The 19,490-nt window shown below is 34.4% G+C and overlaps 1 protein-coding gene across 1 annotated transcript in view; it reads left to right on the top strand.

The window, feature by feature from the left end:
- The first annotated feature begins 4,886 nt into the window (after nt 1-4,886).
- LOC306863508 (integrin beta-1-like) overlaps nt 4,887-19,490 on the top strand; it is a 30,232-nt gene continuing 15,628 nt past the window's right edge. The window contains exon 1 of the mRNA XM_079406882.1: nt 4,887-5,099. The gene's annotated coding sequence lies outside the window, so the exon portion shown is untranslated. The remainder of the gene's footprint in view (nt 5,100-19,490) is intronic.

Below are 19,490 nucleotides of genomic sequence, written 5' to 3'. Positions count from 1 at the left end.
TATTCAAATGCGGCACACAAGTGTCCACCATTCACCTGCAATATCAGTTTATTTCTAACAAGCACTCTGATAACGTCTGTGAACGTACTCTGTTGTGTATTGTGTTAATTATTTGAGTATAGTTATATTACAGCTTATTAATTCAAGTAATAACAAGCATATGTAATCACTGAAGAACTCCAGTGAATATTTCTCAGGGCTGAATGTTAATTACTGTGTAGACACATGCCTTTAAAATATGCTTTTGAGCATTTTACTGATAGGAAAAAGACAGTTTAACGAACATGCTTGCTATTTTAGCAGGGCATGACACTATTTAGAGTCCCTTGTGGGGGAAAAAGTGCACTTAATTGTACTGAATGTGCACTTTTTAGTCAATTTCATATAGTATATTGAAAAAAGCTGTACTGACGTATATTACAGAAAATGGTAATGCATTAGTTTAGAAACTGATTCTCACTATAGCTTATTAGCATGCATATTACTAGCATATTGGCTGTTTATTGGTACTTGTAGAGCACATATGTGACCCTGGAGCACAAAAGCAGTCTTAAGTCGCTGGGTATATCTGTAGCAATAGCCAACAATACATTATATGGGTCAAAATTATCCATTTTTCTTTTATGCCAAAAATCATTACGATATTAAGTAAAGATCATGTTCCATGAATATATTTTGTAAATTTCTTACTGTAAATATATCAAAATTTCATTTTTGATTAGTAAATTATGCATAACTCCAACCCTACACCAAAACATAACCTAAACCATAGTATATGCAGTTAAATAATAATACTCAGTACTTAGTTGTGTAATTACACTGCAACAACATTCCCTCAAAATATAGTGTAACCATAGTATTAATGAAATGAAAGGTCTCTTAAGTGCACTTAAAGAGAGACACTTTCAAGAGAAATTTGTGATAGTCAAATTAAAAGTTAGCATTATTTTAATCTTTTGCCGTGCTTTAAAGTGCACTTATTGTTATGTGTTGACTAACATAAAGCACATATAGCATACTTATATGTACACTATATTTTAATTCAATTGCAAGTATCTGAAAACATTGCATTTAGTTTGTATTTAAGTACATTCTTTTAAAGTATATTACTCATTATGTTAAAGTGTATAATGAAATTGCTATAAACATCATTAGAAAACACATATTTGTGTGATTTGATATTTGACTCAAGCATTTTGTATACAGTGTTTGTGCCAGCTGACCCAGCCTGTGTTCTGAAACTCTCCAGAGCGTTTCTTTGTGTGTGAGAGACTGAAGCAGCGTTAAACACAAGCTCTCTTTCATCACAACAGAGCTCCTCAAGGCCCCAGTTTATCGACCAAAACAAAACCAATTGCTGCAATATACAACATGAAGACAGCCGAGCTGCAAATCAATGCATTCTTTCAGTTAAAACTGCTTTAATCAACAAAACAAACCATATACACTCACCTAAAGGATTATTAGGAAGACCATACTAATACTGTGTTTGACCCCCTTTCGCCTTCAGAACTGCCTTAATTCTACGTGGCTTTGATTCAACAAGGTGCTGAAAGCATTCTTTAGAAATGTTGGCCCATATTGATAGGATAGCATCTTGCAGTTGATGGAGATTTGTGGGATGCACATCCAGGGCATGAAGCTCCCGTTCCACCACATCCCAAAGATGCTCTATTGGGTTGAGATCTGGTGACTGTGGGGGCCATTTTAGTTCAGTGAACTCATTGTCATGTTCAAGAAACCAATTTGAAATGATTCGAGCTTTGTGACATGGTGCATTATCCTGCTGGAAGTAGCCATCAGAGGATGGGTACATGGTGGTCATAAAGGGATGGACATGATCAGAAACAATGCTCAGGTAGGCCGTGGCATTTAAACGATGCCCAATTGGCACTAAGGGGCCTAAAGTGTGCCAAGAAAACATCCCCCACACCATTACACCACCACCACCAGCCTGCACAGTGGTAACAAGGCATGATGGATCCATGTTCTCATTCTGTTTACGCCAAATTCTGACTCTACCATCTGAATGTCTCAACAGAAATCGAGACTCATCAGACCAGGCAACATTTTTCCAGTCTTCAACCGTCCACTTTTGATGAGCTCGTGCAAATTGTAGCCTCTTTTTCCTATTTGTAGTGGAGATGAGTGGTACCCGGTGGGGTCTTCTGCTGTTGTAGCCCATCCGCCTCAAGGTTGTGCGTGTTGTGGCTTCACAAATGCTTTGCTGCATACCTCGGTTGTAACGAGTGGTTATTTCAGTCAAAGTTGCTCTTCTATCAGCTTGAATCAGTCGGCCCATTCTCCTCTGACCTCTAGCATCAACAAGGCATTTTCGCCCACAGGACTGCCGCATACTGGATGTTTTTCCCTTTTCACACCATTCTTTCTAAACCCTAGAAATGGTTGTGCGTGAAAATCCCAGTAACTGAGCAGATTGTGAAATACTCAGACCGGCCCGTCTGGCACCAACAACCATGCCACGCTCTAAATTGCTTAAATCACCTTTCTTTCCCATTCTGACATTCAGTTTGGAGTTCAGGAGATTGTCTTGACCAGGACCACACCCCTAAATGCATTGAAGCAACGGCCATGTGATTGGTTGATTAGATAATTGCATTAATGAGAAATTGAACAGGTGTTCCTAATAATCCTTTAGGTGAGTGTATATGCCAACTCTGGTTACACAAGCTTTGCTCTGAAATCTGTTTGTTCTTTGCTCAGGGGCAACAAGCAGACAGACACACACAGAAGCATGGGAATTATATGGGTTTACTCAACGTTTTAAGTTTTTGCATGTGCAAAATTGCAAAAAAAAAAAAAACATTTAGCTAAATAATTTAGTTTTAAAGTAAACCAATCAAAATAGATCATAAACAATCATATCAAGATAGATAGATAACAGAAACAGATTCATCTTCTAATAGAAATAGTAATTTTCATATGCAGCTTTAGAATCACATTAATCAACACTAGAGGACAGTGTTGTATTCACAATAACACAATAACCCTCAAAAGCGCTAGTATCTTGAATTTAAAGCATCATTATATACACAATAGATGATAAATATTACATTGAGCTGTTGTATTTTAAGGCTGTTTGTACTATGGTAAACTAGGTCAGTACACTGACCTAAAAATCATTAAAAAATTTGTTAGACTCTACTTGTAATAAAGTTGAATAAAAGATAACAATACATTGTATGGATCAAAATTATACATTTCTCTTTTATGCCAAAAATCATTAGGATATTAAGATCATGTTCCATGAAGATATTTAGTAAATGTCCTACTGTAAATATATCAAAACTTAATTTTTGATGAGTAATATGCATTGCTAAGAACTTCATTTGAACAACTTTAAAGGTGATTTTCTCAATATTTAGATTTTTTTGCACCCTCAGATTCCAGATTTTCTAATAGTTGTATCTCAGCCCAATATTGTCCGATCATAACAAACCATACATCAATGGAAAGATGATTTATTCAGCTTTCAGATGACGTAGAAATCTCAATTTTGAAAAATTGACACTTAAGACTGGTTTTGTGGTCCAGGGTCACATTTATTATATCAGTCATGTGATAGTAAGACCCTATTGGTCCTAACACCTAAAACAAAGTGATTTCAGTTTATTCTGTCTGACAGTTTAATCAATATATATATATATGGAGAGAGAGAGAGATATGATTTAAATGTATAACTATCAGTCCAAATAATACACATTTACAATTGTACACAGCAACATTTGTCCACCGTTTCTAGCTGCTCCACAGCAGACAGTGAAGTATTTCAGGATTCAGGCAGGAGTTCATTGCTGCATTGCCTCTTTTGGGCGTCTCTTTTTCTTCTGCTTATGTAATCATAGCAACCAAGGTTTTCTGGGTCTGGTTTTTGCACACAATACAGGATCTTTTTCCATCATTCCTTTTAATAATGCAGCCACCCAATACTTTCAACATGAATCCTGGCTTTTAATATCTCTCTCTGTATCAGCTCTCTCCCTTACACTTTCACTTCTCTTCTTTATTCCCTTTTCTTTAGAAGTTATACTTTATATATTTTTATAGAGAGTCAATTTTAGCAGTGTCCTTCAAAACTCATATACTAATACGAATCAACATTTTATTATTTGTTGGGAGAAAAAAAAAACCCAATGTATGCATGCTAAAACTGTTCTATTAATACAGTTATAATAAAAAAGACAAGACATGAGAATGACTTTAAGTCAAAGTGATATGATTGTAAGAGGGTTGGGTGAACATTAATACACTTCAACATACAGTACAAATAATGTTAGTCATCTTAATCAGATTAATTCATCATATTACTAGTTTAATATTATATATATATATATAGTAATTTAAAGAAGAACTGTAGAATGATTACTAAACAACAACTAAAATAACTACAACTAAAATGATAAATAGAATTTATATATATATATATATATATTTTTGTGACAAAAACACACAACAAAATTACTAAAATTTTATAACTAAAATTAAAATGATAAAAAAACGGATTATTAAAATATTAACAAAAAGTATCAATATCATATGATATTATCATTAATACTAAAATAACACTGACCAGTACACGCAATAACTGCCTGTTATACAGGGAAATCAATCCATCACTTCTTTTTTTACCTCCAATGAAAATAGCAGGTCAAGATTTACTACAAATATTTGCCTTCACATGTTATGCTAGTTTTATACAAAATGTATAAATAAAATAAAATAATAACAAATCATAGAGATTAGCATGCAAACAAACAGCATTCTCATTCATAATCTAATCGTTTGGACTTTCTTTGAGTTATTTAGTATTTAAAGGCAAAAGCACGTATTGGACTGAGAGGGCTCGTGGCGTCATCAGGCAGAGCGGGTGACGTCAGGAGGTATTTCCTGTAGGGGCGGGGCCTGTGTGCTGACCTCATAGTTTTTCATCCATGGTTCATCAGCTCTTCTCTCGTTTCACAGCAGATGGACGCAGAATGGATTGTTTTTCGTAACCGAAGGATTTAAGGGTTAAACTGAAGGATACACGTCGAGGCTTCGAAAAGCGAAGAGAGAAAAATACTAATAAAAGTCATAAGGTAAAGTTACCGTCTGAATGAAAGGACGCATTTTCATCGGGGTTTTCTTGTACAGAACATGATAAAGTGGTGTTTAAATCAGACCTGGGTGAAATGTGCTGCTGGTCATATTTTAGGTGCTTTATTAAAACATGACAAAGACGCACTAATACTGGCTATTTACTTGGTTTATTTCTAGCACACATCAGAGAAATGCTCGAAGGACACTTTTTCTGTTGTCATCTGTTTTTTATATCCATATGAAAGCAGCACATCTAAGTTACTCTTGTGGCTTGGGAGAAGAATCTTTCTTTGCATGTTGTGCCTCTATACTAGGCTATTTTTATTTGAGTCGAAGGGTTTATTTAAAGTGATTATTATTATTATTATTTAATTTCCACAGTTGTTTTTCTTAATCTAAGACTAAATGAAAAAAGGAACAATGACATATATAACGTTGCATATGTCATTTTAGAGTTAAATCTAGAGCTCAAGCTGTGGGTAACACTTTTATTAATTCTCACTATTAAGTTGCTTATTAGCATGCCTATTATTAACATATTGGCTGTTTATTATTACTTATAAAGCACATATTCATACCCAATACCTAAACTTAACAACTACCTTAATAAGCAGCAAATTAGTAGTTTATTGAGCCATAGTTAATGTTTTGTTAATTGTAAGAATTGGTCCTTAAAATAACGTGTGACCAGAACTTTATTTGGACTTATTAATTAGTTTTCAAATCTTAGGTATTGTATAAATGAGCAATGAAATGAGAAATAAACAAAAAGAAGTACTTTGAGCAAGTAAATAGCTTACATGACTATGTAATGGATTTGCTCATCTGTTTTCTTGGGTAAATGCATCCAGTATTTAAACACAGCCCATGGTGTTTATCTGGACTAACTATACCCTACAGAATGACTGTATACTGTATCTACAGACGTTTCTCCTTTTACTGTATAACTAGGGTTCATATTGGACACAAATGGAGAACACGAGTGAGAGAAACACACACACACACAAGATATCTGTCATGGTTTGTCTACAATCAGTTTCTTAAATATGACCAAAAGTCTGCTTCCTTAAGCTGACATGTTCCTTTGAAACGTCAATACTCCAGGAAACAGTCTGCATTGATTCATTGGATGCAGTGACATCCTTATTTAATCTAAAGAGGACGTCTGGCTACTCTGTCCTTTAGAACAGCCTTGCGTCTGACAGCAGAGGAGCTTTTTTAATCACGTAAATGGCGTAAGACTCAGTGTAGGTGGAATAAATCAGATGTGTGGTCAGTAGCATCTGTTCGCTGATGGTACGTGACCTCTGACCTTCACAACAGCAGCTGGACAGAAAACAAATGTACTGTTGGACCTTTAACCAGCGAGTCCTTTTGACAGATAAGTGCTGATCAGTTGTGTCATCTCTGAGAATGAATACACAATCATGTGATGTGTTTCTGCTTTGTTGGTTGTTTAATATAGATGCTTAAAATAGTTTTGCGTATGAAGGAATCACTCATGATTCTAACTTTAAATTAGTGGTTAGTTTTTCTTGTGAAGTTTAAGTGCAAATGCAAAGGAAAGTGTTGGAGTTTCGATTAATGCTGGACACTTGTTGACTTCTTTATCTGGTCCAACATATTAAAATTCATATGCTTATTTTTCTACAAAACTAATCTCAAATATATGAGTTCAGATCAAAAGCTCTTTGAAGATCATGCAAAGCATACATTTTGTCGAATGTGTGTCCAATCTTTCCATTGGTGCATTTCTTGTGTAGGATGTAGATAATAATGCTTTAGTGTTAGTCTTATTCAAGCATTTCTTGTCAGTTCTGATCTTAGTAAAAATATTTATAGGAACGGATCCAGTCATTGTTTTCCAGCCCTTGTTTGGCAGTCGTTGTGAACCAGGCTTTGGTCCTGAATCCATGGATAGGACTAACCCAAAAATATAAAATCCAGATTAAAGGATTTAAAAAAAAAAAAAAAGTACAAGGAAATTCTGTCATTATTTACTTATGTTGTTCTAAACCCATATCCACCTGTTTCCTTCACCCCATGACGCTTTGCATGAATAATGGAAGTAACTTCCGCTAAACAGTAAGTAATCAGCACAAGGTTTGCTCTATGAACACAATAAACTGAGTACAATGAGGAGAGATAACTCTACTCACCCTTCAACCACACAATTTTAAAAGGAAATTTTAACAAATTACATTCAACATACCATGGATAACTCCTAAAGCTAGATTCTGTCCGCAGCAACATTACAGACATGTTAAATATCAATGTTATCATTAAATTTGACTGCTTCTGTGTTAAAACAAACCTGGAAAGAGACGTCAGGATTTAGGAAGAAAAAAGATTTTTAGTGCATACTAGTTAATTATTCATGGGATATATCATCAATTAAATCTGTACAGTATATGTCTTTTGTTATATTGTTTCAGCCAGGGCCGAACTGGGGCTAAAAAGTGGCCCTGACACCATAAACCCACCGGCTTATTAGAGCTATTTTAACACCACTTAACAAACAAATATTACACACAAAAAATATATATATATATCATTAACATTAATGAATGACTGTCATACTTCTTTACATTATAATTAGTCTTTCCTGGTGTATATAGCGCTTTGTAAATATGTTTACACATCTCTTTTACCCATAGAGGGACCGTTTAATATCACTGAAGTTGAATGCCTGCTCTGGAAGACTTGGGATGAAGAATGAGGACTGTTTTTATTGTGCCTTTCAATTGCTTGACAAGAGTTTATATTTATATACATATATATTATGAATGTCATGATGATGAAAAATACAGTAAACTAAACTGTAATATGTGAAATATATAGTTACAATTTAGAATAGCTGTTTTCTATGCAAATATATAGAAAACAAAATATTTATTGCTGTGATCAAAGCTGTATTGATCAGCTGTATTGATCAGAAATCATTCTAATATACTGATTTGCTCAAGAAACATTTCTGATTAGTATTAGTATTGAGATAATAAGAACCATTATTAATAACTGAGCACAAATAATAATCAGAAATGTTAGTTGATCAGTAAATCAGTATATTATTATGATTTCTGAAGATCATGTGACACTGAAGACTGGAGTAATGATGCTGAAATACAGCTTTGATCAGAGAAAAAAAAATTACATTTAAACATTAAACCATATTAAAATATCTTATTAAGAACTTTCCTAATCACGGCACTTGACAGCGAAAGTCTGCAGATTTGATTGGTTAAAACATTTAGATTCTGATGAATTAAAGTGATTTGTTTCAGTCATTTTGAGCGGACCGTCCCCAAACCAGAAGTGCCTCCCATCATTTAAAATGCTGTGGGCTCATTGGGAAAAGGGTGGATAATTATCTTTCATGGAATACAAAAATTGTTTTGGAAGATGTTTTTCATTACTCGTGTTCATACAATGACAGTGAACGGTGGCCAGGGGCTGTCAAGCTCCCCAAAGTCACAAAAAAATGCCATAAAAGTAGTCTCTATATGACCCATGTGCTGTATAATAAGACTTCATACAAAAGATTTAAGCTAGGAACAGACTGATGTGTTTTTTCACAGCAAATCTTCCACTGTACCTTATACATTTTATTGATTGAATATGCTTCATATTTTAATGTGACAAAGTATGATCAATTATACAATACATAATAGTCAAAGAAATGTGGGATCATGGCATCAAACCTGATGTAACGTCTTGAAATGTCATATCTGAATTAGTGCTGTCAAACGATTAATCGTTTTTGTTTACATAATATATGTGTGTGTATTGTGTAAATTTATTATGAATGTATAAATACATACACGTACAGCATATATTTAGAAAATATATACAGTATATATTCATATAATTTATATCATATATAAATATATTTAATATATAAACAACATTTTTTCTGAAATATATACAGTGCATGCATGTGCTTGTATTTATAAATACTAATTACATTATGTAAACAAAAACTTTTATTTTGTATGCGAGTAATCCTGATGAATCGTTTGATGGCACTAATCTGAATATACAAAAACAAGAGAGTATACAAAAGTTATACATAAGCTTCACACACAGCCATGTCGCTGGTTCTGTGGGGTTTTTTTGTCATGTTTGGACATTTCTGGCAGTCTTATTTTAATGGATGGATTTAAGTTGCTTGGACACTTTGGAGACACTTTAGTTTCTCTACCCATTTTCTGATTTTTATTCTTGTAGACCATATGCTGCCTAAAAACTGTCTTCCTTTCACAAAGATTGCATGTTGTTCTCACTGTCTGTTTCTTTATTGTAGGGTTGTTGTAAAGATGTCAGACTTAAATCTTGAAACTCAGCTCTAAATGCCACAAATTTTCTTCTCTAAATTCCTCTTCAGTATTCATTAATGCTTGTATTTTGGCTCATAAAGGATTGAAATCGTTGACTGTGGGCACATTTCTTTTAAACTCTGTTCTCAAAAGTATGTCTTCGTGTTGTGATAAAGGAGCTCAGAATGTGCTTTCCACTGGTAACATCTCTTGTTTGATGTTGGTCTGGAAAACAGGACCCTGTCTAATCTGATCTACTTCTTGTCCCCTCCCTAATCCTTCAAGCCGTCCGCTCTTGTCTGATCTCGGTTCTCATTGCTCTTACCGGTCAGCCAATGAGAAAGAACCTTTCTTTGCCGGTGTACAATGTAAGCAGTATTCATGTGAGCCAGTTGAGGTCACACAGTAAATTAGCTTGAAATTGACCTGCAGTGGCATGTGGTCAATGCAGTATTGTGTAACTGTTTTTGTGCATGCTGAGTGAAGGGAATAGAACAGGAAGTGCTTGCAGTAAATGCTTGTATGCTAATTATTTCCACATGTTAGCAGGTACATTATTCACATACAATTTTAAGGTGTACCATAATTCTTGCTTTTAAAATGAGCATGAATAGGTTTGTTAAGGTCGGTCTTTGGGCAAGTAGATGGCCTGTAGTATCATTAGTTTGGGAAAGTTTTGAATCCATTGTGCACAGTGAACATCTGGTGTTGTACAGCTGTGGGAAGAAATGCAGAACCATTCAGACACATCTGTCAAAAAAAGAAATCCAGTTACAAAGTGAGACATTATATTCTTCCTCATCTGGGATAAATTCTCACCAAACAGGAACGTTAATCAGAATTTAATTGCCCTCATGTGAACTACTTTCAGATCGGTTTAATGTCGCTGGAAGTCATTCATCTCTCACTGAAACTGATTGGAAAGAAATCAATCTCTGAACAACAAAGTAGGGCTTGTGTACTTGGAAAGTTCCTGTATGGAGAATGCAGCATTATTCATTAGAATTATTCAGTCTAGTCTCATTGTTTATGCGTAGGCATTTATATGTAACCAGGTACAAAAACATACTTTTTGAATGAATGAATGAATTACTTTTATGTATATTGTTGTTGTACCCCAATATGTACAGTCATGGCCAAAAATATCGGCACACTTGGTAAATATGATCAAAGGCGGCTGTGAAAATAAATCTTCATTGTTAATCCTTTTGATCTTTTATTTAAAACATTCACACAAATCCCTACTTTCATTGGATAATAAGAATTGAAAATGGGGGGGGATATCATTATGAAATAAATGTTTTTCTCAAATACACGTCGGACACAATTATTGGCAAATGTTAGGAAACTGCCTGGAAGAGGACTTGTGTCTATATCGTCCTAATGCACGGTGAGAAGGAGAGTTTGAGTGGCTAAAGACTCTCCAAGGACCACAGCTGGAGAATTGCAGAAAGTCTCGGCGTCAGAAAACCTTAAAATAAAATAGTCAAACAGCACCTACATCATCACATGTTGTTTGGGAGGGTTTCAAGAAAAATTCTCCTAGCTCATCCAAAAACAATCTCCAGCATATTCAGTTATCAGACACGACTGGAACTTCTAATGGGACTGGCTTCTATGGTCAGATGAAACTAAAAAATGAGCTTTTTAGCAGCAAACACTCAAGATGGGTTTGGTGAACACAGGGATAAAAAGTACCCCATGTGTACAATGAAATATACTGCTGTATTTGTGATGTTGTGGGCCTATATTTCTGCTGGAGGTCCTGGACATCTTGTTTAGACACATGGCATCATGGATTCTATCAAATACCAACAGATAAAAAATTAATAAGTGACTGACTCTGTTAGAAATCTTATAATGGGCCATGTTTGGATCTTCCAACCGGACAATAATCCAAACACAAACCTCAAAAACAACACAAAAATGGGTCACTGAGCACAAAACCAAGCGTCTGCTGGCCATTCCAGTCCTCTGACCTGAACCCTGTAGAAAATGAGTGAAGTGAACAGAAGAGAAGAAGCTGTGAATCTGAAGGATCTGGAGAGATTCTGGATGAAGGATTGGTCTCTGATCTCTTGTCAGGTGTTCTCTAACCTCATCAGGTATTATAGGAGAACATGTAGAGCTGTTAAACTGACAAATAGATGTTTCAGAAAGTGTTGAATAAAAGGGTGCAGTTAATCGTGGGCAATGTGTATTAGAGAAAAACATTTATTTCATAATGATATTTTCCCCCATTTTAAATTCTTATTATGCAATGAATTTTTTAAATAAAAGATCAAAAGGATTAACAATGCAGATTAATTTTCACAGACGCCTTTGATCATATTTACCAAGTGTGCCGATATTTTTGGCCATGACTGTATATTGGGATGGATGCTGAAACCTAAAATATGGAAGGACTGACAGCATTTAAAAACTAAACAGTAGAAACATTAAATATTTACAAGACCTTTACATCACAATTATATGTATATAGCTAAATTTTCACAGTTGTGTAGGTATACAGTATTGCACATCTCTTAACCCTATAAACATAACTCTTCAAAAAAAATGGCAATGGCAATAATTTGTAACCATGCACCATTATAGATACTTACAATATCCACCTGAAATATGAAATATGGCATGTCATACATAATTTATGTGTGTGAATTTTTATTCATTTTAAGGCTTTAAAGTGTAGTCTTGTTTACCATGCAATCCTTTGAAACAAGTTTGCACCAGAAGTCTAACTGAACAGAATTAAGTGATATAATTTGACACTTTACAGCTTAACATTAGTTAATGCAAGAAACTATGAATTACAACTGAACATAAATTTGAAATGAACAATAGTATTTAGCAATAAACATTAACTTACATTAAGAAATGTTAGACAGATTGTTGTTCAATGTTCACAATTAATTAAAGTTTAACTGTACCGCTGTAACCTGTTAAAACTGCTTTACCCTTGTTCGACTGAAAGGTTTTGTTCAGAAGTGTTATTGTCCTCTGTCACTATTACAGTGAATTATTCATTCATATTCAATAATAAAAATGATAGATGAGCATGTGACTGCGTCACCACTTAAACCACTTTAACCACTTAAATCATGCAATTGACCTCGGCGATGCATCCACCAGGTGGAATATGAATCAGATCAGTTCAAGCCTGTAGGGGATTCGCTATGAAAGAGAAACAGTGCATAAAATTGTTCATTTGTTATTTTATTGTACATTTCTCAATTAAAAATATTCATATATGTTCAATTTCAACCACTTCCCCTTATATATCCTCATTTATATATATATATATATATATATATATATATATATATATGTGTGTGTGTGTGGTAGGTATGACAAAGGTCCTGGTGGTGGTTTTCATGGGCAGGACTTCACTGCGAGGGGTTTCTGGCTGTTTGCCAAACTGCATGGTTTCCAGTGTGATAGGAGTGATTCCTGTGAAGACAACACAACGGTTAAACGGGACTAGTCAGGCAGAAGCAGTAACATTACGACGGCCCTGAACCCTGTACTCCCAGCTTCAGGTCTCAGAGGCGTAATACTGTATATCATGCTCAGTGTAGTCAATGCATTATATGTGTGCAAGCTTTATAGAAGTCTAACTCTCACCCAGCCTTCAATTTGATTAATTTGGGGTGCATTTGATTGATACTAGCGGAGAAGCCTTTATTCTGGTCAAACATCTTAGGGATTCCTGAGTTGTTTTTTAGGAGGATGGTGGAGTTTGTGGTTGACTACTGAGGACGGAGAAGATGAAATGAAGGGGTTGGGCTGAGGGTGGAACCAAGCTAGATGAGTTTAACCATATATTCAACCCAATCTCATTGGAAAAACCATACCTATACCTACATTTTTGCAAAACTCCAAAAAGGATCAAATAAACACACATGGCATTTCACACAGTTCCTCTTCACACAAATTATGAATTCAATGGCAGATTATTGATTAATAAAGACTTATTTTCACGTGGTTCCATGCACAATACTATTTTATGACCTTAAAACACTTTTATCATAGTGCATGACTTGTAAACTTATACACTGAAGTTTGCAGGTTTTCTGATGTAGTAAACTTGCTCAATAGCTACAGCACTGCACTTGCAAAGTCCTTGAATCACAAGTAACAAAAAAAACAGCTTACATACTTGTAGAAACAAGTTAAAGTGACACGGTTGCTTCAGCAAATGTATTATTTCACATTTGTTTAAGTTAACACTATTGGTTACATTTATGGTCAGCTTTAGTGTAGAAAGTATATAATTTTCAGGCAAAATAAAAATTATAGCACCACTTACCTGACTTTTCTTTTCCAAACTGCCACAAAATGTACAACAACCAGTTTAATAAAACATTTCACATTGATCTGTTTTGGATAAAACTGTATTGCGCTTTAATTGCCACCCACTGGACATGTTGCAAAATGTTTAAGATGCAATGTAATGTAACTTTGCAGAAATGTCTCCGTAGGCACATATTTATATTCATAAGATGACTTTTAGCATCAAGCGAGTTGCTTGAACTATAACTACATTGCAGGCCGTTTCTGTGGTGCTACTGATTAGCTATTCTTAGAGGTGTTAACTCAAAATGACAGAATGAGAAAAATCCCATTGATTTACATTGAAGGAGGAACCCAAGCCTAATCATACTGACTTGTGACTTGTAACACTTAGCAATGACCAAAACACCCTATCATCATGGTGTTTACATTTGTATGAGTAAAGGATGATCACAGTATATTTGGAAATGTAAAAACCGAGTTGCTTTTAGTGGTAGCCTGCACAATGAATGATCTCTCTTTGTCTCTTGTGCTGGTGTCTCTCTGCTGCTTGGTGATTACATACATCTTGTTCTATTTGTGTCGTTGTTGAATTGTGGTTGTCTAAGTAATGTCCAGTACAGCAGAAAGTGGTATTGATCCAGTATGACTGTGAAGGATGGGCTTGAGCTCGAGCATTAGCATGGTCAATATTCCCCTAAAGGTCCATCTTATAGAAAGAACGTAACTCTTATATATTCACAATCGATTTTGTTGTTTAAAATTCAAGCATAAGGTCAGTTTTGCAAATGCATTGTTTACAGCAGGGATTCTCAAGGTTTTGTCAGCCAGACCTCTTTAACTTAAAATATTGGTGTGTGGTTATTAATATTTGTTTACAGCATGCATGTAATTTATTGTATTCACAAGAAAACTGAAATAGTCATGTTTCAGCAAAAGTAGGGCCTCAGGTATCTATATTTGCATGAATAGTTCAAGTATATTTTTATTTAAAAACTACCCTCGCAGATAATATTACATTAATGAAACAAAAAGCCACTCAGGTGTACTCTTTCACGACTGTGCACTTTGTAATAATGTCTAATTAAATGTTTAATTTTCAAGTACATTTCAAATTTGTTCAATTTGTTGACTAACTTGTAATGTACTTGATTATAATTTTTTTCATTGTAGTGAGTTATTCAATATTACATCATTACAGATGTGTTATTAAAAATTATTTAAATACATGATTATACATTATTTAAATACATACACAAGTTTCAGTAATACTTCAATTCAAAGTGCCCCTGTTAAACGCTACATGTAGTTACTATAGTAATAATAATAGTAAATTATTCAATTAACCCTACACCAAGCCCTAACCCTAATGCTGTAAATACATGTTGTTAAATAATAATGCTCGGTACTTATTTGTATAATTACGCTGTAACAATGATACCTTAAAATAAAGAGTTACACTTGTCCTTGTCACAAATTGTGTACATTTAAGTACTGAGTAATATTAAGTAACAACGTGTTCTTACTATAGGGTTAGGATTAGGGTTTAGTTTAGGGTAATTGTATGTAATTATTCATATTTTACTGTTATTACTATAGTAAGTACATGTAATGTATAACCAATAGTGTATTACAATTTAACCATATTTCCAGATTAATAAAAGTAATAAAATAACACATACAAATGCATTTAAATGGGACCAAAAGCACTCTAAAGTTCAGGTAATTGCATTTAATATGTATTTAATCTATAATAAATATTAATTTAATTGCAATTAACATGCATTTAAAGGTCTGCAAACATTACATTCACTTAGTATATTCCTACGTATATTATTTCTGTAATAACTACTATTTTTTAAAAGATGCTAAAGTGTATTTTTTAACAAGGGAAGAGCCTTGCATCCTGCGTGAGTTTGATTCCACAGGTGTACTGTAGTAAAACAGTAATATATAAAAGATATAACACATCTTTAGAAGCAGATTTCCGAGTGCTTGAGAAGACCAAAAATGAGTCTTTAAATGAGCACCAGAAGCAGTCAAGAGACTTTCTTCAGCGCTGCAGGCGGATTGTTAAACCTGGAGCTCATTACACGCTCCCGTGTTTTAAAGGGACATTATCTCATGGTTGTGTTTGGCCCTCGTTTCAGGACAGAGGTTGAATGGGGCATTCGTGGGCATTAGTTCTGATCCCTCATTCCCAGTCCAGAATGGAAAAGAGGGAAGAGAGCCGAGAAGAAAGAGGGGTTTCTGCTTTCCACGCAAGTTACGTTCTGGACTGGAGGTGGGCTTTCAGTGTCCTGGAGAGAACGGCCGCCCCTTTCCTGTTTTTCTCTTTGCTCCTTTTTGTAGCTCTTGAGTGTTTTTTTATTATTTGCTTTTGCGTTTATCTTTGTGCTATCTTCATAAGCCAAAGAAAATTACAGTAGGATGAGTAGAAAGTTGACTTCTGGTCAAAAAGAACAGACTTTCAGCAACAGCTGAGTCTTGTTGTGACACTATCTGTGTTTTGGACCACACAGTTTTTACCAGAGCATTGTGGAGATAGCAATATCATTCCCATGATGCTCTCTGTTTAGCCTCCCCCCAGCATTCCTGAGTCCAGTTGTGAAACCTCATTGAACAGAAACAGAGCTTTTTATTTTATGTTTTTAGTTTGACACCTAATTGATGTTTTACAAGTTGGTTTATGTTCACACTCTTAATTAGGACTAATTGTTTATTTATTTATTTATTGAAGTATGAAATGCCTTTTAAGGCATGTTTTGTGTAATAAAATAAAATAATACTAGATTTTTTGTCATTTAGCGGGTGTTTACACAACACCATTTTTAACTACATTTTATGAGTTTTGGCCGTTCGTTTATAATCTCTTTGTAAACTATAACAACGTGAATTTTTGAAAACTGTGACGTAATGCATATAATGTGCTTGCGTAGTGTTTCTTTACAAAGAGATATCGCCAAACTACTGGCTTGGCATGTGTAATACAGTGTTTTCACAGATCCGTCGGAACGGGGATCCCATCTGTATGCAAAACTTTTCAAAATGCAAAGGAAAAACCTTTCCGCTTTTAGCACATCGTTGTCATGTAAACGTACCCTTGTAGTTTCGAGTGACCTCACAGAGCCAAACTCTCAGAGACACAAGGTCTAATCTGGTCGCTCTGCCCGACATGCTGTCTGCACGCTGGGTGTATAAACGGCACACTGAGAGGAACCGTTTCTTCACATGCACACACACATATTAACTCACTGACTGAATTACAGAAGAGTTAGTTTACTATAGAACAGATTCACAGCCTAATAACTTTTAGAGGTGTTACCAAGTTACTTGAGATTTCATCTGGGCCGCCGCAGATCCCACAGTGGCCCACTTTAGCATTTAAAGGGAGGAATTCCTCTAAGCCACCTCATCTCTGCCCATCGAGTTTAATGGAAACCACATGCATTACATTCAGCAGGGAAGTAAAAGGCAGAAGGGTATTTTTGTTTCCAGCACTAGTTATATTTGTGATTTCTTTGGACTGCCGTTAATGTAATGTGTAATTCAGAGGTAGTGGCATCAGACATGTCTTACATCAAGCCAGTATCATGTTATGAGCGTCTGTCAACACTTTTGGATAATGCTGGGTAGGAACTTAATTTAAACTTAAAGGGAAATATTTAAGTGCAAACTGAATGTAAAGTCTCAGACATGCAATTGCATGTTAAATAAAAAGGAAAAATTATATTAAATGCAAAAGCATGAACTTCAGAGTGCTATTTGACCCAGTAGGACTTCTATTTATTATTTAGTATATATTTATTCACTGTATTTAAAAAAAAAAACTGTATATTGGAGTATGGTTTTAGGACATTTTTTATTTACTAGCTATTTTTGTGTCCATACCAAAGTTGTTTCAGTGTAAACTAAAATATACTTTAATGTAATTTCAATAAAAAATTGTAATGTATGTCAATTTAGAATATATTTGTTATTACACATTTGTAATTATGAAGTAATTTAGCACACTTGAAATATATTAACTTTAAAATGTAATATGAAATAACAGACTATAGTTAGAATTATAACAAGTACTTTAAATGTGTAACATATCATCATTAAATTAAGTGTCTTTAAAGCATGAACACAATTAAACCAAAGATTTAAAATGTACTAAATTCAACATTTATACAGTTTATTAAAAAAAATGCTAGTGCAAAAAGTGCATAGTCATAAAAGTATCTCTTTAAGTGGCCTTTTGTTTAATTTTATGTAATATTATGTTAAGTACTTTTTATATATATATATATATATATTTGAGATATGAAGTACACTACAAGTGCACATACTCTTATTTTTCACAAGGGCTAGTATGTTCCTCTCCAGGAAGTTTTTAATTAATTATTTAATGTCCTGTTTTTTAGGATATGTCAGTACAGGAAAGAAAACATTTGTCAAGCCTTCTACTTCAATATGAGGAAACTCTATTATACCACATGATCATTTTAGCCGTTCATACTTTTTAATAGATTTCATTCTACTGAAGACTTCTATCCAAAGTGCTTTTGAGCCCCTCACTGACACGTGGAGCCAAACAGAGGATCATTTATTAACCAGACACAACACACGGTCTCATTGGACACACTAATCAATATGCTTTATACCTGGCCGGACAGACAACAGCCATTTATGCTTTCAGCAGGCTAAAGTGCTCTGAATCTAATGAGAGATCTCTCTTACAGGAACTATAGAGACTATTGAACAGAGCTGAAGTTTTGAACTTGAGTTTTTCATAATCATTATAGATTAAAATAACCTCATTTCGAATCATTGTGTCATCAGAATACAATTATGTTTAAAAACACATACGTCGCAATGACAAATATTTAAAATATATAATAAAATAAATATAAAATAATAAGATATGTATTCTATAGCTGGTCTGTTTTTTCCTAATACTTATTTATTTATTTATAAACATACGTCACAATGACAAAAAAATATTTTATTAAAATAAATAGAAATTAAAAATATATATATTCTACAGCTGGTCTGTATTTTTCCTAATACTTCTTCATTCATTCATTTATTTATTTATTTTAATTTTTTTACAGTGTACTTCTCTGGAATTCTGAAGTTTTTTAAAGATATTGTTTGTCCGCTCGAGTAGCACCCTTTGTCTAAAGGAGTCAGCACTATTTCTGTCAGGGAAAGAGCCGCTAGGAAACGGTCTGAGCGGTGAATGATGGTTACTCTTACCCAGGAATGGCATCTGAGAGGCGGTATTTAAATCAGCCCGGCGGTTCCTCTTGCAGGAGCTGAGAATAGATGAGCTCTGTTGGGTGATGAAGGTTTATGACGTCGTCCAGTGAACTCAAGGTCATCTTTCTGAAAATGTGCGCAGTAAAACTTATTTTTATGCACATTTCGGAATATGGCATTAAAAAAGCTGAATGGAAATGCAGAGATGTGCAAAAATTCACATTAAAAAATTGTGCTCAACTGAGAGGACTAATGTTTTATCCGATGAGAAAACTTGCACATAAATTAGATGGAAATACATTTACTGAATAAATTCCTCTATGCACATTAAAAAAGTAATGTGACTTTGTGCAATGGGATGGCATAACATAACCGAAAGCAAGATAAAACATGACCGCATTTATTGCATTTCACCTGCATGCTCTGAGATGCAAGCAATTTATTTTCTATGAAAAAAGACCAACCGTGACTTGTCCTACTGCAGCAAATGACCTTTTTCTTAGTGATATTTGGCGCCAGTTTATCAGTGAGTGACTA

Source organism: Barbus barbus (genome assembly GCF_936440315.1).
Source record: "Barbus barbus genome assembly, chromosome: 44".
NCBI lineage: Eukaryota > Metazoa > Chordata > Actinopteri > Cypriniformes > Cyprinidae > Barbus > Barbus barbus.
This window is presented reverse-complemented; position numbering and strand designations above follow the sequence as displayed.